The sequence below is a fragment of the Hypanus sabinus genome, chromosome 10 (assembly GCF_030144855.1).
Source record: "Hypanus sabinus isolate sHypSab1 chromosome 10, sHypSab1.hap1, whole genome shotgun sequence".
Lineage (NCBI taxonomy): Eukaryota > Metazoa > Chordata > Chondrichthyes > Myliobatiformes > Dasyatidae > Hypanus > Hypanus sabinus.
Genome location: NC_082715.1, coordinates 55,538,320 through 55,558,511, shown reverse-complemented (window position 1 = coordinate 55,558,511; position 20,192 = coordinate 55,538,320).

The window sequence follows — 20,192 nt, the reverse complement described above, 5'->3', positions numbered from 1 at the left end:
AGTTCTGAGGATAAGTTCCAAGCAATTTTGTCATGATGTACTGTGACCTTTTACCCAGCTGTGGATTATTGTTTAAACAAAATAAATATGTATGTCAGAATTAATAAAAAGCACACAAGCCAATGTTATTTTAACATGCATAAAACTGCTGTACTTACTAATCATTAAGAATACATTCAAGTGATCAAATTCAATTGAATGGGAGTTTACAGTCATGGAGTCACAGGAAAGTACAGCACAGAAACAGGATTTTCAGCCTATCTACTCCTTGCCAAACCATTTAAACTGCCTACTCCCATCAACCTGCACTGGGAACATAACACTCAATATCTTTGCCACTCATCTGTTTAAATGTTGAAATTGAGCTTGCATGAACCACTTGTGTTGGCAGCTCATTCCACACTCTCACAATACTCTGAGTGAAGAAGTTTCCCCTCATGTCCCCTTAAAGGGTTAAACTTTCACCCTTAAATCATAACTTCTGATCGTAGCCTAACCCAACCTCAGTGGAAAAATCCTGCTTGCATTTACCCTATCTGTACCCATCATAATTTTGTTTTCCTCCATCAGATTTCTTCTCAGTCTTCTTGGTTACAATGAAGACCTAACCTATTCAATCTTTCCTTATAACTGTGGTGAACTATGTGCCTGTCTGGACACGCCCCCTGCTGACTGCTCCTGTGGCTCCTCCCACAGGCCCCTGTATAAAGGCGATCTGAGGCCTGACGCTCGGCCTCAGTCTCCAGGACATAGTATGATGGACACTCATTCCTGGTTCCTTCTTCCAGTCAATAAAAGCCGATATCTCGCCTTACGTCTCAGTGTGAGTTATTGATGGTGCATCAATAACTCATGTCTTCCCGATCCAGCAACATCCTTATAAGTCTTCTCTGCACTCTTTCAACCTTATTTACAACTTTCCTGTAGGTAGGCAAACAAAAGTGCACACAATACTCCAAATTAGGCCTTACCAATGCTTTATATAACTTCTAGATAACATTCCGACTCCTGTATTCAATACTTTGATTTATGAAGGCCAATGTGCCAAAAGCTTTCTTTACAACCTTATCTACTTGTGACGCCACTTTCAACAAATTATGGACCTGTATTCCCAGATCCCTTTGTTGTACCACACTCCTCAGTGTCTTACTGTTCATTGTGTGATCACAGAGCAGCCCTGGTTGGTGCTATCAAACTGCAACAGCTTGCACTTCTCTGTATTAAATTCCTTTGCCATGTTTCAGCCCATTTTTCCAGTTGGGTCAAATCCCGCTGCAAGCCATGATAACCTTCCTCACTGTCCACTACACCACAAATCTTTGTGGCATCCATAAATTTGTTGATCTCGTTAACCACAATATCATCCAGAGTTGCTATAAGTTACAGCCAACAACAGACCCAGCACGGATCCCTGCAGCACTCCACTAATCACAGACCTCCTTTCAGAGTCAACCATCTGCCACCACTCTTTGGCTTCTCCCACAAAGCCGATGTCTAATCCAATTTACTATCTCATCCTGAATGCCAAGCAACTGAACCCTCTTGACCAACCTTTCTCGTGGGATCTTGTCAAATACCTTACTAAAGTCGATGTAGACAACATCCACTGCCTTGCCTTCATTAACTTTCCCGGTAACCTCCTCAAAAAATTGGTTAGACATGACCTATCACACACAAAGCTGTGCTGAATATCCTTATTTAGCACACGTCCATCCAAATACATCTATATTTAGTCACACAGAATACCTTCCAATAATGTTTCCTCTTCTGATGTCAGGCTCACCGGTCTTTAATATCCAGAATTAGTTTTAGAGCCTTTCTTGAATAGTGAAATAACTTTGGCTATCCTTCAATCCTCTGGTACCTCGCCTGTCACTAAGGATTATTTGAATATCTCTGCCAGGGCCCTGGTAATTTCTGCACTTGCCTCCTGCAGGGTTCAAGGGAACACCTTGTCAGGGCCTAGGGGTTTATCCATCCAGATTTGCCTCAAGACAGCAAACACTTCCTCCTCTGTAATCTCTAAAGGGTCCATGATGTTGATTCCACTTTGCCTCACTTCCATAGACTGTGTTTCTATCTCCTGAGTAAATAAAGATGCAAAAAATTATTTACAATCTCCCCCATCTCTTCTGGCTCCACGGACAAATTACCATTCTGATCTTCCAGGGAACCAATTTTGTCCCTTACAATCCTTTTCCTCTTTACATATATGTAGAATTCCTTAGGATTCACCATGTCTGCTAGGGCAACCTCATACCTTTTTTGGACTCTCCTGATTTCTTTCTTAAGTGTTCTCTTGTATTTCTTGTATTCCATAAGCACATCACCTATACCTGCTATGCAGCTCTCTTTCTTTCCTTGACCAGGGCTTTAATATCTCTTGAAAACTAAGTTTCCCTACACCTGTTATCTTATACTTTTTGCAGACAGGTACATGCAAGCTTTGTACTCTCAGAATTTCACTTTTTATGTTCTCCCACTTACCAAGTACACTTTTGCCAGGAAACAGGCTTTCTCAATCCTCATTTGACAGATCCTTTCTAATACCATCAAAATTGGCCTTTCTCTACTTTGGAATCTCAACTTGTAGACCAGCCTTATCTTTTACATATTTACTTTGAAACAAATGGCACTGTGATCATTAGATGCAAAGTGTTCCTCTACACAAACTTCTGTCACCTGCCCTGTCTCATTCCCTAGTAGCAGACCAGGTATCTTTCACTCTCTCATTGGGCCTTTGATGTAATAATCAAGGAAACATTCTTGAACAATTTGACAAACTCTAGTCCTTCTACGTTCCTTAAGGTTGTTATAGCCAGGGGTGGTGATGGGGGACAAGCTCCCACTAACTACTAAAAGCTCCCAATGGCGTGTGCCTCGAATAGCCTCTGACAACCAAGTCCAGCTTCTGGTCGTCACATGTGGTTTAGCTACAAAGCCCAGTGGAACCATTTCTACTGACAGGAGAAGGGACAAAGACAGGCTATTGGCACCTTAAAACCAATGGCTTCGAGCAGATGGGGCTTGCCTGCCATGGTTGGCAGCTCATCTAACAGAAGGAAAACTCTGATCTCAAACCTCCACTGTGTTACTCACTCATGGGGAAGGCTTCAGGAGTAAACCCTGAGGGAAAAATCCAGAGCTGGAGTCCTCAAGGCAGTCCTAAACTGAATTCAATACTGACTGGCAACTCCTTTGATGCTGCTGCTACCAACCTGCATCTGTCTCTGCCGTTCCATGGGTACATCAGATGCGTGGAGCTTGCTCTCCATATTGTACTGCCTGGGCTTGTGTATCTAGACAGCTAAGGTGCAATACTCACGGTCAACTCTGACCAAAAGAGGCCTCATGAGTCCTTTTAGAATATGGGAACCCCAGTCAGTATATGGAAAGTTAAAACCATTAACTACAAGGGGTGATTGATAAGTTTGTGGCCTAAAGTAGAAGGATTCAATTTAAGATAGTCTAGCACATTTGTTTTTCAACATAGTCCCCTTCTACATTTACACACTTAGTCCAGCGGTCATGGAGCATACGGATCTTGGACCTCAAGAAAGTGTCCACAGCAGGGGTGATTGATAAGTTTGTGGCCTAAGGTAGGAGGAGATGAGTTATGAACTTCAAACTTTCTGCACAATCACTCAGAGTTGAACTGCATGTGCATGTAACGAGAGCTGTAACAATGAACCAGATGTCCAATATGTTGACTCCACCTGTTCTTCTCCAGGGTCCTGAGAATGTCTAGCAAGGTCTGATTAAACCTCTCGGGCTGGGGATCACCCTGCAGATGGTAGGGCGTGGTCCTCGACTTCTCGACTCCAAGCATGCCCAGTAACTCATGGATGAGTCTGCTCTTGAAATCCCATCCGTGATCACTATGTATCTGCCTGGGAAGGCCATAATAAATGAAATACTTCTCCCATAACACTTTGGCCACCGTGGATGCCCTCCGGTCCTTGGTAGGAAAAGCCTGTCGATATCTGGTGTAATGGTCTGTGATGACTAAGACATTCGCCATGTTGCTGACATCGGGTTCCATTGACAGGAAATCCATACACACCAGGTCCAGAGGCACAGCACTCTGAAAGTGGGACAAGGGAGCTGCCCGTATAGGCAGTGTCTTTTGCCGCATGCATCCAATGCACGACTTGCAGTATTCTTCGACCTCCATCTTCATTCGGGGCCAGTAAAGCTGGTCTTTGAGCAAATCCGTTGGTCTTTTCAACTCCCTAATGTCCACAAACAGCATGGTGGCTTCAATGCAGTCATATTCTCGGGCAGAACCAGCTGGCGATCCCGAGGTCGATCCGGAGGGTGGGGGGACATGACCCAGTATAAGATCTGGTTCCACAACTCCATCCGAGGCCATTCTCATAGTAATGGAGGCACTGACGCGTGTTTCGTCCTCTCTGCCAGAGCCATGTCTCCTGTTCGACTGCCGCCCAAATGGTACCAATGTCCGGATCATCTCGCTGAGCAGCTGCCACTTCCCCAGAGCTCAATTCCAGCAGCTGATTTGTCTTCACAGCAGTCAGGTTACAGTAAACTTGGGGGATGGCGTCATCCGAAGCCCCCAAGTGATCCCCCATTTTCTCCTGCCCCTCCTTTCCCTCTGCCTTCACGGTGAAGGCAAATGGACACATGGTCTTCACCCCAGGGGCAGGAATGCTCTCCCATTCCTCGTCCCTGTCCAGTCCCTCATGCACCCGTCAGAACAAAGCATCCAGATCAATGTTCCGGCTCCCTGGCTGGTACTTCAGGCTGAAATCATAGGCAGACAACACTGCCAACCACCGATGGCCAGTGGCATCCAGTTTCGCTGAGGTCAGGGTATAAGTTAGGGCGTTGTTGTCCATCCTCACCTCAAACTTGGCCCCATAGTTGCAGTCACTCAACTTATCCACCTCTGCCCATTTCAACGCCAGAAATTCCAACTTGTGCATGGGATAGTTTTTCTCGGAGAGCAACAGACTCTGGCTGACAAATGCAATGGGTCTCAAACGCATGCCTTGATCCTGATACAAGATGTCCCCCAAGCCCTCTCAGCTGTCACCTGTGTGCAGTACATATAGCTATCGGGGGTCTGCAAAAGCCAGCACCGGTGCCTGGGTCAGCAGCTCCTCAATGACTGAAAGGCTCCTCACATTTTGCATCTCACCTCGGTCCAAAGGGCTCCAATGGGCTAAGATACTCTCTATCCTCCCTTTCGTCCCAAAGGGAGGGCAACCCCACAGAAGCTGATTCAATGGGTGACTCAATAGCCCTTCATGAACCTCCGGTAGTAACCACGGAACCCGAGGAATGAGCACAGAGCGCTCACCATCTGGGGTCTTGGCCAAGTGGTCACCACCTCTATCTTAGCCGGATCAGTAACTACTCCATCCCATGAGACTATGTGCCCAACATAGCTAACAGACATTTTACAGAACCAGCACTTGTCCAGGGAAAGTTTTAACCCTTCAGCTTTCAGGAGGCCCAGCACCTTCAGCAGCCTCGCTTCATGTTCTTCCAAGGTGGATCCAAACACTATGAGGTCATCCAGATACACCATAACTCAAGCAAGTTCATATCCCCCACCAATTTCTCCATGACCCACTGTAAGGTTGCAGGGCAGGGGCACCTGATACGCCCTGGGGCATCCTTTCGAACTGGAAAAATCCCAGGGGACATATAGATGCTGTTTTTTCTTTGTCAGCCTCACTCATGGGGTTCTGGTAATATCCACTCCTCAAATCCAGCACACTGAACCACTTCACACCACCCAGACAGGCCAGCATGTCTTCAATCCTCGGGACTGTATACTGGTCAGGGACAATGTGCCTCTTCAGAGTCCTGTAGTCCACACACATGCTTACCTTCCCATTCTCCTTTCTGGCTACTACTATTGGGGACGCATAGGGGTTTTGTGACTCAGTGATGATACACAAATGCTACCAAATGTCTTCCACGTCTGCAGGGGCCTTTCTCCGCAACCTCTCTCTAAACAGGGTGTCCTTAGTCTCCCAGATATTGTGACGAGTGCTCCTAGAGCACTCCACATCAAACTCGTCAATGGAAAAGACACCTTCCAGCTTCAACATCTTCTCTGCCAGCCTCCTACTTCCAACCCACAGGAATCGGGGAGTCCCTGAAGTTGAATGACTCAGCAGTCAACTTTTCCCTTTTCTTCATTAGTTTCTCCCGGCGTGCCTCACAGGGACACTAGACATTACCGTTACCGGGAACAGATACGCCAGGTGCATTCCCTGCTTGAAGGAGACCACCATCTTCGTAGTGTCCCTGACAATCACTGCCATCCTGCTCACCTGTACAATCGAGGACTTCTGCAATTCGGGCCTCACCAGTACCCCAGCAGGAAATTCAACTCACCCTCGTGGTCTTCCGGTGCATCCACTAAGAGGGCCTCGCCCTCAGGCACTCTGGGAAATTTGGGTGTCCCCCTCACTCTTGCTACTTCCCCGGGCTTTACCACCATTGGCCTCAACTTGCTGAACCACGCAGTCCCTCGTCTAAATTTGGTATCCGATTCTATGCAGCACGCACTTCCTCAAAAGCAGCTCGAAACACTGGGTGCATGGACAATGTTCCCAGAAAGCTCTTGCCAGTTCCCATGAGCTTCCTCACAATAGGGACTTTGGTCCCCACCAGAATTGAAATGCCGCCCATCTCAACGGGGTCCAGACAAATCAGCATCAATGTATCAAGAACCTCAGACACTCCCACATCAGCCTCTGAAAACTCCAGCTTCACTGACAAGTAACCGTTGTATGGATAATCACCGGCACTGAGACCCCAGATCTCCAATGCCCTGAATGGTGTCAATGGTAAATGCTTCAGATACTGGTTGTAAAATGAACGGTTCAGTAACATGACCTGCGACCCGGTGTCAAGTATGGCTTTAGCATAAATACCCTCTATCCGTAGTGACACACTGGAACATGGTCCCACTAAGCCTTCAGGAATAGTGTTGTTTGCTTTCGGGAGTAATTTGGCACATTGCTGGGAACGTGTTTCCGCAGAGACATCAGGCCGTTCCCTCACTGGGTCTTCTCCGAGTTTCCCGATGGCCCTCCGTGCTTAGGTACGCAGGGGCTCACTCTCTGAGAGGCTTCCTACTGCTCACCCTCCCGCCTGAAGTGTCCCTCTTCACCACAGTTATAGCAGTTGATACCGGCTGTGTCCCCCTTCTCGCGGAACCCCGGGCACCCACGGCTGTCTGCATGTGTGCCCCTCTCTCCCAGTCCTACCGTATAGAGGGGTTCACACCCGTCATTAACACCCAGGACATTGCAGTTCTCAGCTCTGCCACAATCTCCTTACCATCTCTCGGGCTGGGCTGGTCCCGGTCACTTCACCACAAGGGGCTACTACCGAGGACTGTACCCTGCTGACGGACCCTCCCACACTTCCGACACATTCTCCTCCTCTCCTACCTCTCTGATCAGCTCAATAAAGGAGGGAGGGGGTGCATCTTATGAGACTGTTGGAGAACCCAAGCCATCAGGTCCTGGGACTGGGCATCCTTGCTCCATTCTTAACTGATCTGCCTCAGCCGCCTGAATGACCCCTCTGCACCACAAGCAATTTCGCTGCCTCTCTAGCTGAAAGATATAAGCAGAAAGCTTCTCCTCCTTCTCCTGATGCATGTTCTGAAACCCCAGTGAGCTCCCTCTCGTACCAAAGATGCTCTCCAAAGCGCCCAGATAATCGGCGATGTTAGCTAATGGTAGGCATGTTTTCTCAGCTCTCACCATGTCAGCGGCCCACCCACTCAAACTCTCAACCAATCTCTGTCTCTTTACGTCATCAGAGCACTGCCACTCATCTACCAGCTGAGAGGTCTGTTCTGCCCAAGTCTCATACTCCTCTTCCCCCTTTGGGGTGGATGTTATTCTGGAGAATATTCATAGCTTCTGGTGGAGACCCTCTGCCTGTGCACTGGGCCACTTATTTGCCAGAGAGGTAAGGGCTGATGCCAAATCAGAATTCGCAGTCTTCACTGGGGACGAGGACTAATAAGACATTCCCAATCTGAACAGTCGTTCCTCTCACTCCTGAGAAATGACAGAATCCTGTCTTTGAAGTCTCTGCCCCAGCTACGGGAAGCTCAATTTGTGACGGTCTGCTCAACTACATTCTGCTCCTCCCTGACTGTATGGACAGGCCATGGCCCTGCCTCACCTGGGGCAATTCCACTACTATTATGTCAGTGCTAGTCTGAACTAAAACAAGATCTGAGTCAGCCATTTTACCAAACCTCCGCGCTACAACCACAACTTTAACAGTACTCAAAAATTTATCTAGCAATTAATCCAGGGTACGAATATCCACTCTGCCACCATCAATACCAGCACAGACAATCCACTGGTTCAATGCCCAGGGCAATCGCACAGCATCCAACAGCATCAACCCCGGACGAGCTCCCACAATTGTATCCTTCAGGTTCAGCCAGCTTGCGTTTGTCTAGGGGACATCTTGTTTGTGTGGATGCTGCGTGATGTATTGACCAGTTACAAATCTGAGCAGCAAAACATCAGACAGTACACCATTTGCAAATCAACGATTGAACTTTATAAATCTCAATCTGACTATAGAGGTAAGTAAAGAAAGCAAAAAGAAAAAGAGCCCATTTTAATGAAACAGTCTAATGTGTACATTACAGAGAGGCCATTACATTGGCGGTGAAACCTTATAGCGCATTACACACCTGTAAGGCTTCGTTTGATGTGTTGTCCAGAACTAATGGAGCACTGTCATGACATTTACCCTGACTAGTAAAGCCTCTTTTAATCCCTCCCACTCTGTCATGACTAAAATAATGGAATCCCGGGATATTAAGCTGCCAGTCCTGCCCCTCCTTCGACCAAGTCTCAGTAATGGCTACGATATCATAATTTATGTGTTGATCCATGCCCTGAACTTATCTGTAATTCCTATCATACCCCTTGCATTGAAATATATGCAGCTCAAGATATTAGTCACACCATGCTCAACCTTTTGGTTCCTGACTTCGTCTAGGGTCTTAAAAAAATCTATATCCACAATTTCTCCATCCCCCTGCAAGTCTAGTTTAAACCCTACCGTGCAACACTACCAAACCTTCCTGCTAGGATATTAGTCCCCTTAGATTTCAAGTGCAAACTATCTCTTCTGTACACATCTACCTTCACTGGAAGAGAGCCCAAAGATCCAAAAATTTTATCCTGTCCCTCCTACACCAACTTCAGGAACTGTATAATCTTTCTATTTCTGTCCTCACTAGCATGTGGCATGGGTAGCAGTCCTGAGGTCACAACCCTGAAGGTCCTGCCCTTTAACTTAGCATCTAACTTCCTGAACTCCCTTTGCAGAACTACAGCACTCTTTGTTACTATGTCATTGGGCCACAACCTCTGGCGGTTCATACTTAAAAATGCTGTGGACTTGATCTGAGATGTCCCACACCCTGGGGCGCAACATACCATCCTTGAATCTTATTCTCGTCCACAGAATCTCCTTTCTGTTCCCCTAATTAATGAAACCCCTATCACAACTGCTTGCCTCTTCTCCCTCTTCCCTCCTGAGTTGCAGAGTTAGACTCAGTGCCTGAGTGATTACTGTGACTTTCCTCTGCTAAGCCATTGCCCTTCACCATCTCCCCTCCACCCCAGCAGTATCCAAAGTGATATACCTGTTGTTGAGGAATTGGCTGTTATGTTTGTTCTTTAACATAAAAACACTTGCACGGGTAAAAATACTAGAACTAATTTATTTACAGGTTTACAGAATGGTTTCAGCTCTTCCACACTTTACTCAGGACCTTCAGCCCACCAACAGTGTGTGAGTGTCCTATTCTCCAACGTTACTTCTAATTATGAGTGAACCACCCGCATTGCACATTGGGAACTGAAGTTCTTTATTATGTACAGACATAAGACATTTTCCCCCTTTAAAGAGATCAAACACAATAGTAGGCCTTCATAAACTTGCGAGACATGATAGTGCTTTCCAGCTAAGATAGTTACATTAACTTCTATTGTAATAAGAAAATATAGACCCTTATTCACTCATGTACTTTCAATTTACCTCTGTGGTGATTTAATATTCCCTTTCGGTCTGATATCTTTTTGCACAGATGTATAGCTTTCATTTGCTCTGTTCTTGTTCTTGCTGTGTAGCCATTAAGTGCTTCATAATGGAGCCCTGGACTACATCTGTGTGATCAGTGAATCTTTCCACAAATTCCAATTGATTCCATTGTGGAGACCCATTTCCTGGCACATCTGAACCGGCTCACAATTAGATAGCCTATGGGGTTTGCGAGCACAGAGCTTTGGAGCCTCTGCGCCACGGGGGGCAGGTTGAGGGAGGCTTAAAAACAAGGCTGGGTATTTCGAATAAAGTTTTTCTTCGACTGCAGTTACCGACTCCGTGTCGTAATTTTAGCGCTGCGTGTAGCACACCGCTACAATTGGTGACCCCAATGGTCCAAACGATTTTTGGACCAGAAATGACTGACGCTGCCTCTGTTCATGCGGCTTCATTGAAACTGCCGGGTTTCTGGACACAGCGACCGAACCTATGGTTCCAGCAAGCCGAAGCCCAATTCCACGTTCGCCAGATCATCTCAGAAGCCACCCGCTACTACTACGTGGTGAGCTCCCTCGACCAGGACACAGCGGCCCAGGTCGCGGAGTTCGTACAGTCGACCCCGGCAGACGGCAAGTACACGGAATTCAAAGCCCTGCTCCTCAGGACTTTCGGACTCTCACGGCACGAGCGGGCTGCCCGTTTACTGCACCTGGATGGCTTGGGAGACAGACCTCCATCGGCTTTAATGAATGAGATGTTGTCTCTGGCTGACGGACACACACCCTGCCTCATGTTTGAGCAGGCATTCCTGGAGCAGCTGTCCGAGGACATACGCCTGCTGCTGTCCGGCGCGGATTTCAGTGACCCCGGGAAGGTGGCAGCCCGGGCGGACTTGCTGTGGAACGCCAAAAAGGTTGAGCGAGGCGTCCATCGCACAGATCACCCAGCCACGCTCCTAGCAGCAAACCAGTCCAGGCCTGGCCGCAGAGCCCGCCAGCCCCAGGGGCAGGGGTGGGGGACCCAACGAACACTGGTGCTTCTACCACCAGCGGTGAGGCGCAGAAGCCCGCCGTTGTCGCCCGCCCTGCAAGTTCCTGGGATACGCCGGGGCCAGCCGCCACTGATGGCTATGGCAGCTGGCCATCGGGATAGCCTCCTGTATGTGTGGGACAGAAGGTCGGGACGCCGGTTTTTGGTCGACACCGGTGCCGAGATCAGCGTTTTACCTCCGACGAGTTATGACACCCGCAGCAGGGCACCGGGTCCCCCCCTGAGGGCCCTGAACGGCAGCACAGTAAGGACCTATGGCACCCGTCAGGTGCAGCTACAGTTCGGCTCCAGCCAGTTCACGTGGGACTTCACACTGGCCGCCGTAGCCCAACCGCTTTTGGGTGCGGATTTTTTGCGGGCTCACAGCCTACTGATCGACCTGCCCAGGAAGAGACTGGTACACACTGAGACCTTTCAGACGTTCTCCCTGGGTGCAGCCCAGTTGCCAGCCCCTCACTTCGGCTCCATCATGCTGTCCGACAACGACTTCACCAGGGTCCTGGCAGATTTCCCATCGGTTCTGGCACCGCAGTTCACAGCGGCCATGCCCTGACACGGCGTACAGCACCACATCCCAACCCATGGACCTCCCCTCCATGCCCACGCTCGGCGGCTTCCCCTGGACAAGCTCCGACTGGCGAAGGAGGAGTTCAAGAGGATGGAGGAATTGGGGATCATCCGGCGGTCCGACAGCCCATGGGCTTCTCCCCTGCACATGGTGCCCAAAGCGACAGGAGGCTGGAGACCGTGCGGTGACTACCATAGGCTGAACGAGGCTACCACATCGGACCGCTACCCTGTGCCGCACATTCAGGACTTTGCAGCAAACCTGCACGGCACACGGATCTTCTCCAAGGTAGACTTCGTCTGAGGGTACCATCAAATTCCGATGCATCCTGACAACATCCCCAAAACGGCTCTCATCACCCTGTTTGGCCTTTTCGAGTTCCTCCGCATGCCGTTTGGCCTGAAGAATGCCGCACAGACGTTCCAACGGTTAATGAACGCAGTGGGACGGGACCTGGACTTCGCGTTCATCTATTTGGACGACATCCTCATAGCCAGTAGCAGTCGTCAGGAGCATCTGTCCCACCTCCGTCAACTCTGCGCCCGACTGTGTGAGTACGGTCTAACAATCAACCCCACCAAATGCCAGTTTGGACTCGATACCATTGACTTCCTGGGCCACAGGATTACTAAAGACGGGGCAACCCCTCTGCCCGCTAAGGTAGATGCGGTCCGCCACTTTCTCCGACCCACCACGATCAAAGGCCTTCAGGAATTCGTAGGTATGGTCAATTTCTACCACCGTTTCCTCCCTTCAGCTGCCCGGATCATGCGCCCCCTGTTCACCCTGCTGTCTGGTCCGGGCAAGGACATTACCTGGGACGAGGAGTCCGCCGCCGCTTTCGTTCAAACGAAGGAAGCTTTGGCAAACGTCGCGATGCTAGTACATCCCAGAATGGACTCCCCTACCGCCCTCACAGTGGACGCATCTAACACGGCAGTCGGTGGGGTGCTGGAGCAACTCATCGCAGGTCGCTGGCAACCCCTGGTGTTTTTCAGCAAACACCTGCGGCCACCCGAGCTCAAGTACAGTGCTTTCAACTGGGAACTGTTGGCGCTCTACCTGGCAATCCGGCATTTCAGGTACTTCTTAGAAGGTAGGCCCTTCACCGCGTTCACGGACCACAAACCGCTTATCTTTGCGTTTACGAAAGCGTCCGACCCCTGGTCGTCCCGCCAGCAACGCCACCTGTCCTACATCTCTGAATACACGACGGATGTCCGGCACATCTCGGGTAAGGACAATGTCGTGGCGGATGCGCTCTCTCGCCCTACCGTTCATGCCCTTTCCCAAGGAGTAGACTTCGAGGCGCTGGCGGAGGCGCAGCAGGCAGATGAGGAGATTCCGAGTTACAGAATCGCAGTCTCCGGTTTGCAGCTCCAGGACCTCCCCGTGGGCCCGGGTGAGAGGACCCTACTCTGTGACGTCGCCTCCGGCCAGGCCCGTCCCGTCGTCCCGACAGCCTGGCGGCGCCGTGTTTTCGACTCCATTCATAACTTGGCACATCCCTCCATCTGGACAACTGTCCGGATGGTTTCCAGCAGGTTCGTTTGGCATGGACTCCGCAAGCAGGTCAGTGAATGGGCCAAAACGTGTCTGCACTGCCAGACGGCCAAGGTGCAGCGGCACACCAAAGCTCTGCTGCAGCAGTTCCACCCCACCCACCGGCGTTTCGACCACATTCATGTGGATATCGTGGGCCCCCGCCAGTGTCGCGAGGAGCGCGGCACCTCCTGACTATTGTGGACCGGTTCACAAGATGGCCGGAGGCGGTCCTGCTCACCGACACCACCTCCGAATCTTGCGCTCAGGCACTGATCACCACCTGGATATCTCGCTTTGGTGTGCCGGCCCACATTACCTCCAACAGAGGCGCCCAGTTCACCTCCAGCCTGTGGTCAGCTATGGCCAGGCTTTTGGGGACTCAGCTGCACCACGCCACTGCCTACCACCCACAGTCGAACGGGCTAGTGGAGCGTTTCCACCGTCACCTGAAGTCGGCCCTCATGGCCCGCCTGCGAGGAGCCAACTGGGTGGACGAGCTTCCCTGGGTCCTACTCGGCATCCGCACGGAGCTCAAGGACGATCTGCACGCCTCATCGGCCGAGTTGGTGTACGGCGCGCCCCTGGTCGTCCCCGAGGAGTTCCTACCAGCCCCAAGGGGGCAAGAGGAAGAACCCGCAGCAGTCCTGGGCAGACTACACGAGAAGCTCGGTAACCTGGCCCCCATACCCACTTCGTAGCATGGGCAGAACCCGACCTGCGTACCCAAAGACCTGCAGAACTGTAAATTTGTGTTTGTACGAAGGGGCGGGCATCGGCCACCGCTACAGCGGCCCTACGAGGGGCCGTTTACGGTGCTCCGGAACAACGGGTCCACGTTCGTGCTGGACGTTGGGGGGAGAGAGGAGGTTTTCACGGTGGACTGACTCAAACCGGCCCGTGTGGACGTGGCGCAACCGGTCGAGTTTCCGGCACCGCGGAGCAGAGGCCGACCTCCCAAACAGGGTCCGGTCCAGACTGTGGACATTGGGGGGTGAATCGCCGGTTCTGGGGGGGGGGGTTATGTGGCGACCCATTTCCTGGCACATCCGAACCGGCTCACAATTAGCCAGCGTCCCGGCTAAGGGAGATAGCCTACGGGGTTTGTGAGCACAGAGCTTTGGAGCCTCTGCGCCACGGGGGGCAGGTTGAGGGAGGCTGGGTATTTCGAATAAAGCTTTTCTTTGACTGCAGTTACCGACTCCGTGTCGTAATTTTAGCGCTGCATGCAGCACATCGCTACACCATCTCAATTTACAGAGATCTTTCTGTCGTCTGTATATCATAGATAACAACTCCTCCTGCTAGATTGTGTTGAACTGTTGCTGTTGTTCTGATCTTAGAGATGGTGTGTTCTCCCTATCTTCCTTTTCATTTTTCCATTTCAACATTGGAGAGGATCATGGAGATATTTTTGATTTCCAAACGTTAACTGGAAGTTGATGAGAGACAGATTTTGAACCATAGCTGAATGTTGGGGAAGTAAGACTGCCGACTTCTTCATCATGATCACTCCTTTCAGCACTGGTATCCTGACTGTCATGCTGGTGTAGCTGGTTAAGATGTCAATGGAAAGTGGAGTTCTTATGCTTCTCTTGCACAACCTCTCTGGAGCTTCTCACCTTTGGTCTGTGAAGTCACTATGAGAAATCTTTCCAAAAGTTTGAGCTTTTCACATGCACTCAGATCTAATACCGGCTGCACTTTCTTATATACAGTCAGTAGCTGTGCCTTTAGGTACTGTCCTTTGTGCTTGAAGGTCACTATACAGCCTCTTCTTACTGTAACATTCTCTCCAGTATTGCCAGTCACTTTCAACTTCACTGAGTAAATCTTGTCTTTACTTTGAGAGTCTTGTAATCATCCATGGATAACAGATTTAGCTACACTCCGGTGTCAAGTTGAATGGAATTACTGTCTCATTCACAGTGACCAGAACAATCCATTCTGTTTTACCAGCACTGGCAGTCTGCTGAGAATCTACAAAGACTTCCTCCATTTCCTTGCAACCTTGTGCACCTTCCTCTTGGTAGCCCCAGCTTTGCGGCACTTTGCAAAATCATTCTTCTTCCCACAGTTGTTACAGGAATTTTGGAAAGCAGGATATGTCTGTGGAATGTGGCTACCTCTACATTAGCTGTTTGAACCTGCCTCCTTGCTCTGCTTGTGCTCTGCCCTTCTGTTTTCACAGCATGCACTGTTGCTTCTGCTCTGTGCAGCTCCTTAGCTTGTGGTCATGCGGTCTCTGCTGCCCTTCACATATTTACAGCCTTTTCTAACATCAAATGTTTTTCACAGAGCAAACTTTCTCTGAGCTCATTATCTGGAATTCCACAAACTATTTTGTCTCTGACTGGTGAGTCTCCTAAATCTCCAATCTCACAGGTTTACTCAGTGTGTGAAGCTCAGCTAAGGGTTGGTCAAATCTAACATCATGCTTCTGTTTACAGAAAAATAATTTATACTTTTCAAACATGATACTTTTACTTGGGACAATATCCAATATCAATATGTCTTGACAATTTAAAAGCTGTTAAAGATGTCCAAAGCATCTTTACCAATTACGTGTAGAAAGATACACACTTTCAAATTTTCATCTGCCCCACTGGCTCTGGTCAGTGCTAAATCTATATTGAATCACTGCTTGAAGAGTTTTCAATTATCAGCTAGATTGCTGGTAAACTGCATAGCTGCAGGAGGACTTAGCTTATTTAGTGAGGGCACTTTTAGGTTCTCACCTCAATTTCTTGGTGAACTTTAAGGCAGCATGTTCTCTTGCTGACAGCTTCTCTCCATTGAAACCTAACTTCGCTTTCTTAGTCGCTTACACTTATTCATTTATGCTCCGTATTCAGACCTCACACCATGTTATGTTTGTTCTTTAACAAAGACAAACTTGTGTACATAAAAATGCTAGACTTACAGAATGGCTTGAGCTTGACCACATTTTACTTGGGACCTACAGGAGGGGGGGGGGGGAGAGAAGAGAGAGAGAGACAGAGACAGAGACAGAGACAGAGACAGAGAGAGAGAGAGAGAGAGAGAGAGAGAGAGAGAGAGAGAGAGAGGAAGAGAGAGAGAGGAAGAGAGAGAGAGGGGGGAAGAGAGAGAGAGAGGGGAAAAGAGAGAGAGAGAGAGAGAGAGAGAGAGAGAGAGAGAGAGAGAGAGAGAGAGAGAGATTGTGTGTTCTGTTCTCCAACAGCCTGCATTGCACACTGAGAACTGAAGTTCTTAAGTTCTTTATTATCTCCAGGCATAATAACACATTGGCCACAGGGGTACTCTGCACTGGCTATGTAACCCGTTTTCCCTTCCTGACTGTTATCCAGTTTCCTGTGTCCTGCACCTTGGGTGTAACTACCTCTCCCTATGTCCTATCTATCACCTTCTCAGCTTCCTGAATGATCTGGAGTTCATCCAGTTCCAGCTCCAACTCCTTAATGTAGAGTGCTAGTAACTGCACCTGGATGCACCTTTTGCCGATGTAGCTGTCAGAGACACTGGAGGTCCCCCTGCTTTCCCACATCCCGCAGGAGAAGCATTCAAGTATCCTGCTTGGCCTGGCACCACTACTGTAGATAATATCATTGGTGATGGTACTGGTGGTAGTGGAATTAGATTGATATCAGATAACCCGAATTTCCTCCAATATAAAAGTTTGCTTTCAAAAAAGTTGTGTAGTAAAACTCAGTTAATCCTAAATGCTTGGGATGTAGGTATTGCGGGGTGGGCAGATTTCTGGTCTATTGGACGGTTTCCCTTTGATATGTCAATCCACTGTTAGTTCAGTTTTTGTTTAAGGAATTACATTGTAGTACGATAAATTTTCCAATGAACTTAGTGAGTTTAAAGGGTGTATAGGAAGCAGGACCCTAATGGGAAACATAATTGGTGATCCAGTTGGCTGTCTATAAGGATTTCCAAATTGTAGGATGGTGATGATCAAAGTTTTATTGTACTTGAAATTTAGAAAGTTAATACTGCCCCCCCCACTGAAACTTACAGCTTCTCTACACTATTGAAGACCATACCTTAAGCATGGTCTTCAATGGTGTAGAGAAATAATAATCATTAACCTTGGCATTTCAGCAATTTGCTTTTCAATCAGAAATTTTTCTGGGAACATTGCCCAGACAGATTTGAAAAAAAGTGCTTGTCATGTTTTTTTTAAATGTATACATCATTACACAATGAAGGAATTCACAGCTTTTTCATGGCCTGTTTTCTCTTGATCTGTGCCTTTCTGCAGACCTGTTGGCTCCTATTCAGTTTGGGTGCAATTCACACTATTGGAATATTGGCATCAGTATCTGTGAAAAAAATAAACAAAACTGTAAAGAATTTTTATTGATTTGCACTGGGGAGGTCATAGCAGACACATGTTTTTTTTTTAAAAAGGAGGTGACGAAAGATATTAATGAGGGGAAGGCGGTAGTTGCTGTCTATGTGGACATTCATTGAGGTTCCTCAGAAGGCTAATCCGGAAGATTTAGGTTCATTGGATCCACGGAGACTTGACAGACTGGATTCAAAATCGGCTTGTCTATGTTATGTTCCTCTGACAGGGCGTCTGTGACCAGTCAGTTGTTCCACAGGTATCGTACTAGATCCCTATTCTTTATGATATTATATTTATATTTGATTTGGTTGTACTGATTAGTAAGCCTACAGAAGATACAAGAAAATTAATGGAGTTGTGCATGAAGTGGTAAATCTTCAAAGGATTCAACAGAGTAAAATAGTAGGAAATATGGACTAATAATTGACAGATGGAGCTTAATTCAGGCAAGGGTGAGGGGTTGCACCTTGGGAGGTTGTATAATAGGAAAGTATGCAGTAAAGTGGGAGACCATTAGGAGCACTGATGAACAGTGTGACCTTGAGATCCATGTCCATAACTTCTTGAGAATGAGAACAGAAGTAGATTGAATGATAAGAAAGGAATATATGATACTTGCCTTCATTGGTCAGGGCATTGAGTTAAAAGTCAGGAAGTAACATAGCTGTATACTGTGTGCAGTCCTAGTTGCTGCATTACAGGAAGGATATGGAGTCTTTGGAGAGGGTGCAGAAGAGGTTCACCAAGATGCTATCTGGATTAGAAAGTATCAGCTGTAAGGAGAGGATGGATAAACTTGGACTGGTTAGTGTGGAGCATCAGAGGCTGAAGATGACCTGAAAGAAGTATATAAAGTTATGTGTGGTGAACTACATATACCGGTCTGGACACGCCCCCTCTCCCCCCCCCCCCGCTGACTGCTCCTGTGGCTACTCCCACAGACCCCGGTATAAAGGCGATTGGAGGCACGGCTCCTCCCTCAGTCTCCAGGATGTCGTGTGGGGATCTCTTGCTGCTGACTGCTCTCTTCCAGCAACTAAAAGCTTATATCTCGCCTCATGTCTCCGAGAGTTATTGATGGTGCATCATTATGAGAGGCAGAGATAGGTAGATAAGTCTTTCCCCCAGGATATAAATGTCAAAAACTAGAGTGCATCACTTTATGGTGAGGAGGGAAAAGTTAAAAGTGAATTTATCTGGCTAGTTACACAGAGTGGTGGGTGCCTGGAACAGGATGTCAGGGGGCAAATACAAAAGCAATTTCTGAGAGATATTTAGCCAGGCAAAAAACAATCAGGTGATGGCTGCGTTTAGATCATTTGCAGGCAGATGGAATTAGTTTGGATTGGCAACATGGTTAGGGCAGATTTTGTGGGACAAGGGTATGCTCCTTGTTTCAGTGTTTCATGCAATACTACAAGATCAATAGAAAAAACACTACCAACAAAGAAATAAATACATTTGATTACACACTGGGCATTTTCAACATGAGTTCAGAGCTACCTTTCAGAACCAGTAATTTAAAGTTAACTTGAAGGAGGGAGACAAGTAGTGCAGTAGTTATCCACAGTCAGAGAAGTAGGCAGTAGATCCTGAGTGAAAGAGACACCCAGAAGGCATGTTGCCTCCCAAGTGTCAAGGTCAGGGATGTCTCAGATAGGCTCCACAGCAATCTAAAAGGGGAAGGTGAACAGCTGGAAGTCATGGTAGATATTTGTACAAACAACAAAGGCAGGAAAAGGGATGAGGCTCTGAAGAGAGAACATAGGAAGTAAGGTAGAAAGCATAAAAACAGAACCTCAATGATAGCAATTAGGAAAATATTGGAGTCCATTACTAAGGGTGAGGTTTTTTGGGTGAGTTACAAATGTAAAATTAGCCAAAGTAAGCATGGTTTCTTAATTAGGAAAATCATGCCTGAAAATCTTTTGCACTACCTAAAGGAAATCAGGCAGGATAGACAAAGGAGAGGCAGTGGATGTTACACAAAAATGCTGGAGGAACTCAGCAGGCCAGGCAGCTATGGAAAAGAGTAAACAGTCAACATTTCAGCCGAGACCCATTGTCAGGACTGGAAAGAAAGAGGAGAAGTCAGAATAAGAGAGTGGATTTTGTTTACTTGGATTTTCAAAAGATCTTTGACATGCTGTCACTCAAGAGCCCACGGATAGAAGATTGGCTGACGGGCAGGAGGCAGAATGGGGATAGAGGGACCCTTTTCTTATAGGCTGCTGGTGACTACTGGTGTTCCGCAGGAGTCAATGTTGGGATTGCTTCTTTTCATTTTATATATCAAAGATTTAGATAATGGAATTGATGACTTTGTGGCAAAGTTTGTGGTCAATATGAAGATAGATGGCACAGCAGGTAGTATTGAGGAAGCAGCAATTCTGTAGAAGGGCTCAGACAGTGCAGGAGAATGGGAAAAGAAGTGGCAGATGGAAAATAGTGTAGAGACGTGTATGGTCATGTACTGTGGTAGAAGAAATAAAGGTGTAGACTATTTTCCAAATGGGGATAAAATTCAGAGATCAAAGGTGCAAAGAGTTTTGGAGTCCTTGTGCAGGATTCCCTAATGATTAGCTTGCAGGTTGTGTCAGTTGTAAGGAAGGCAAATGC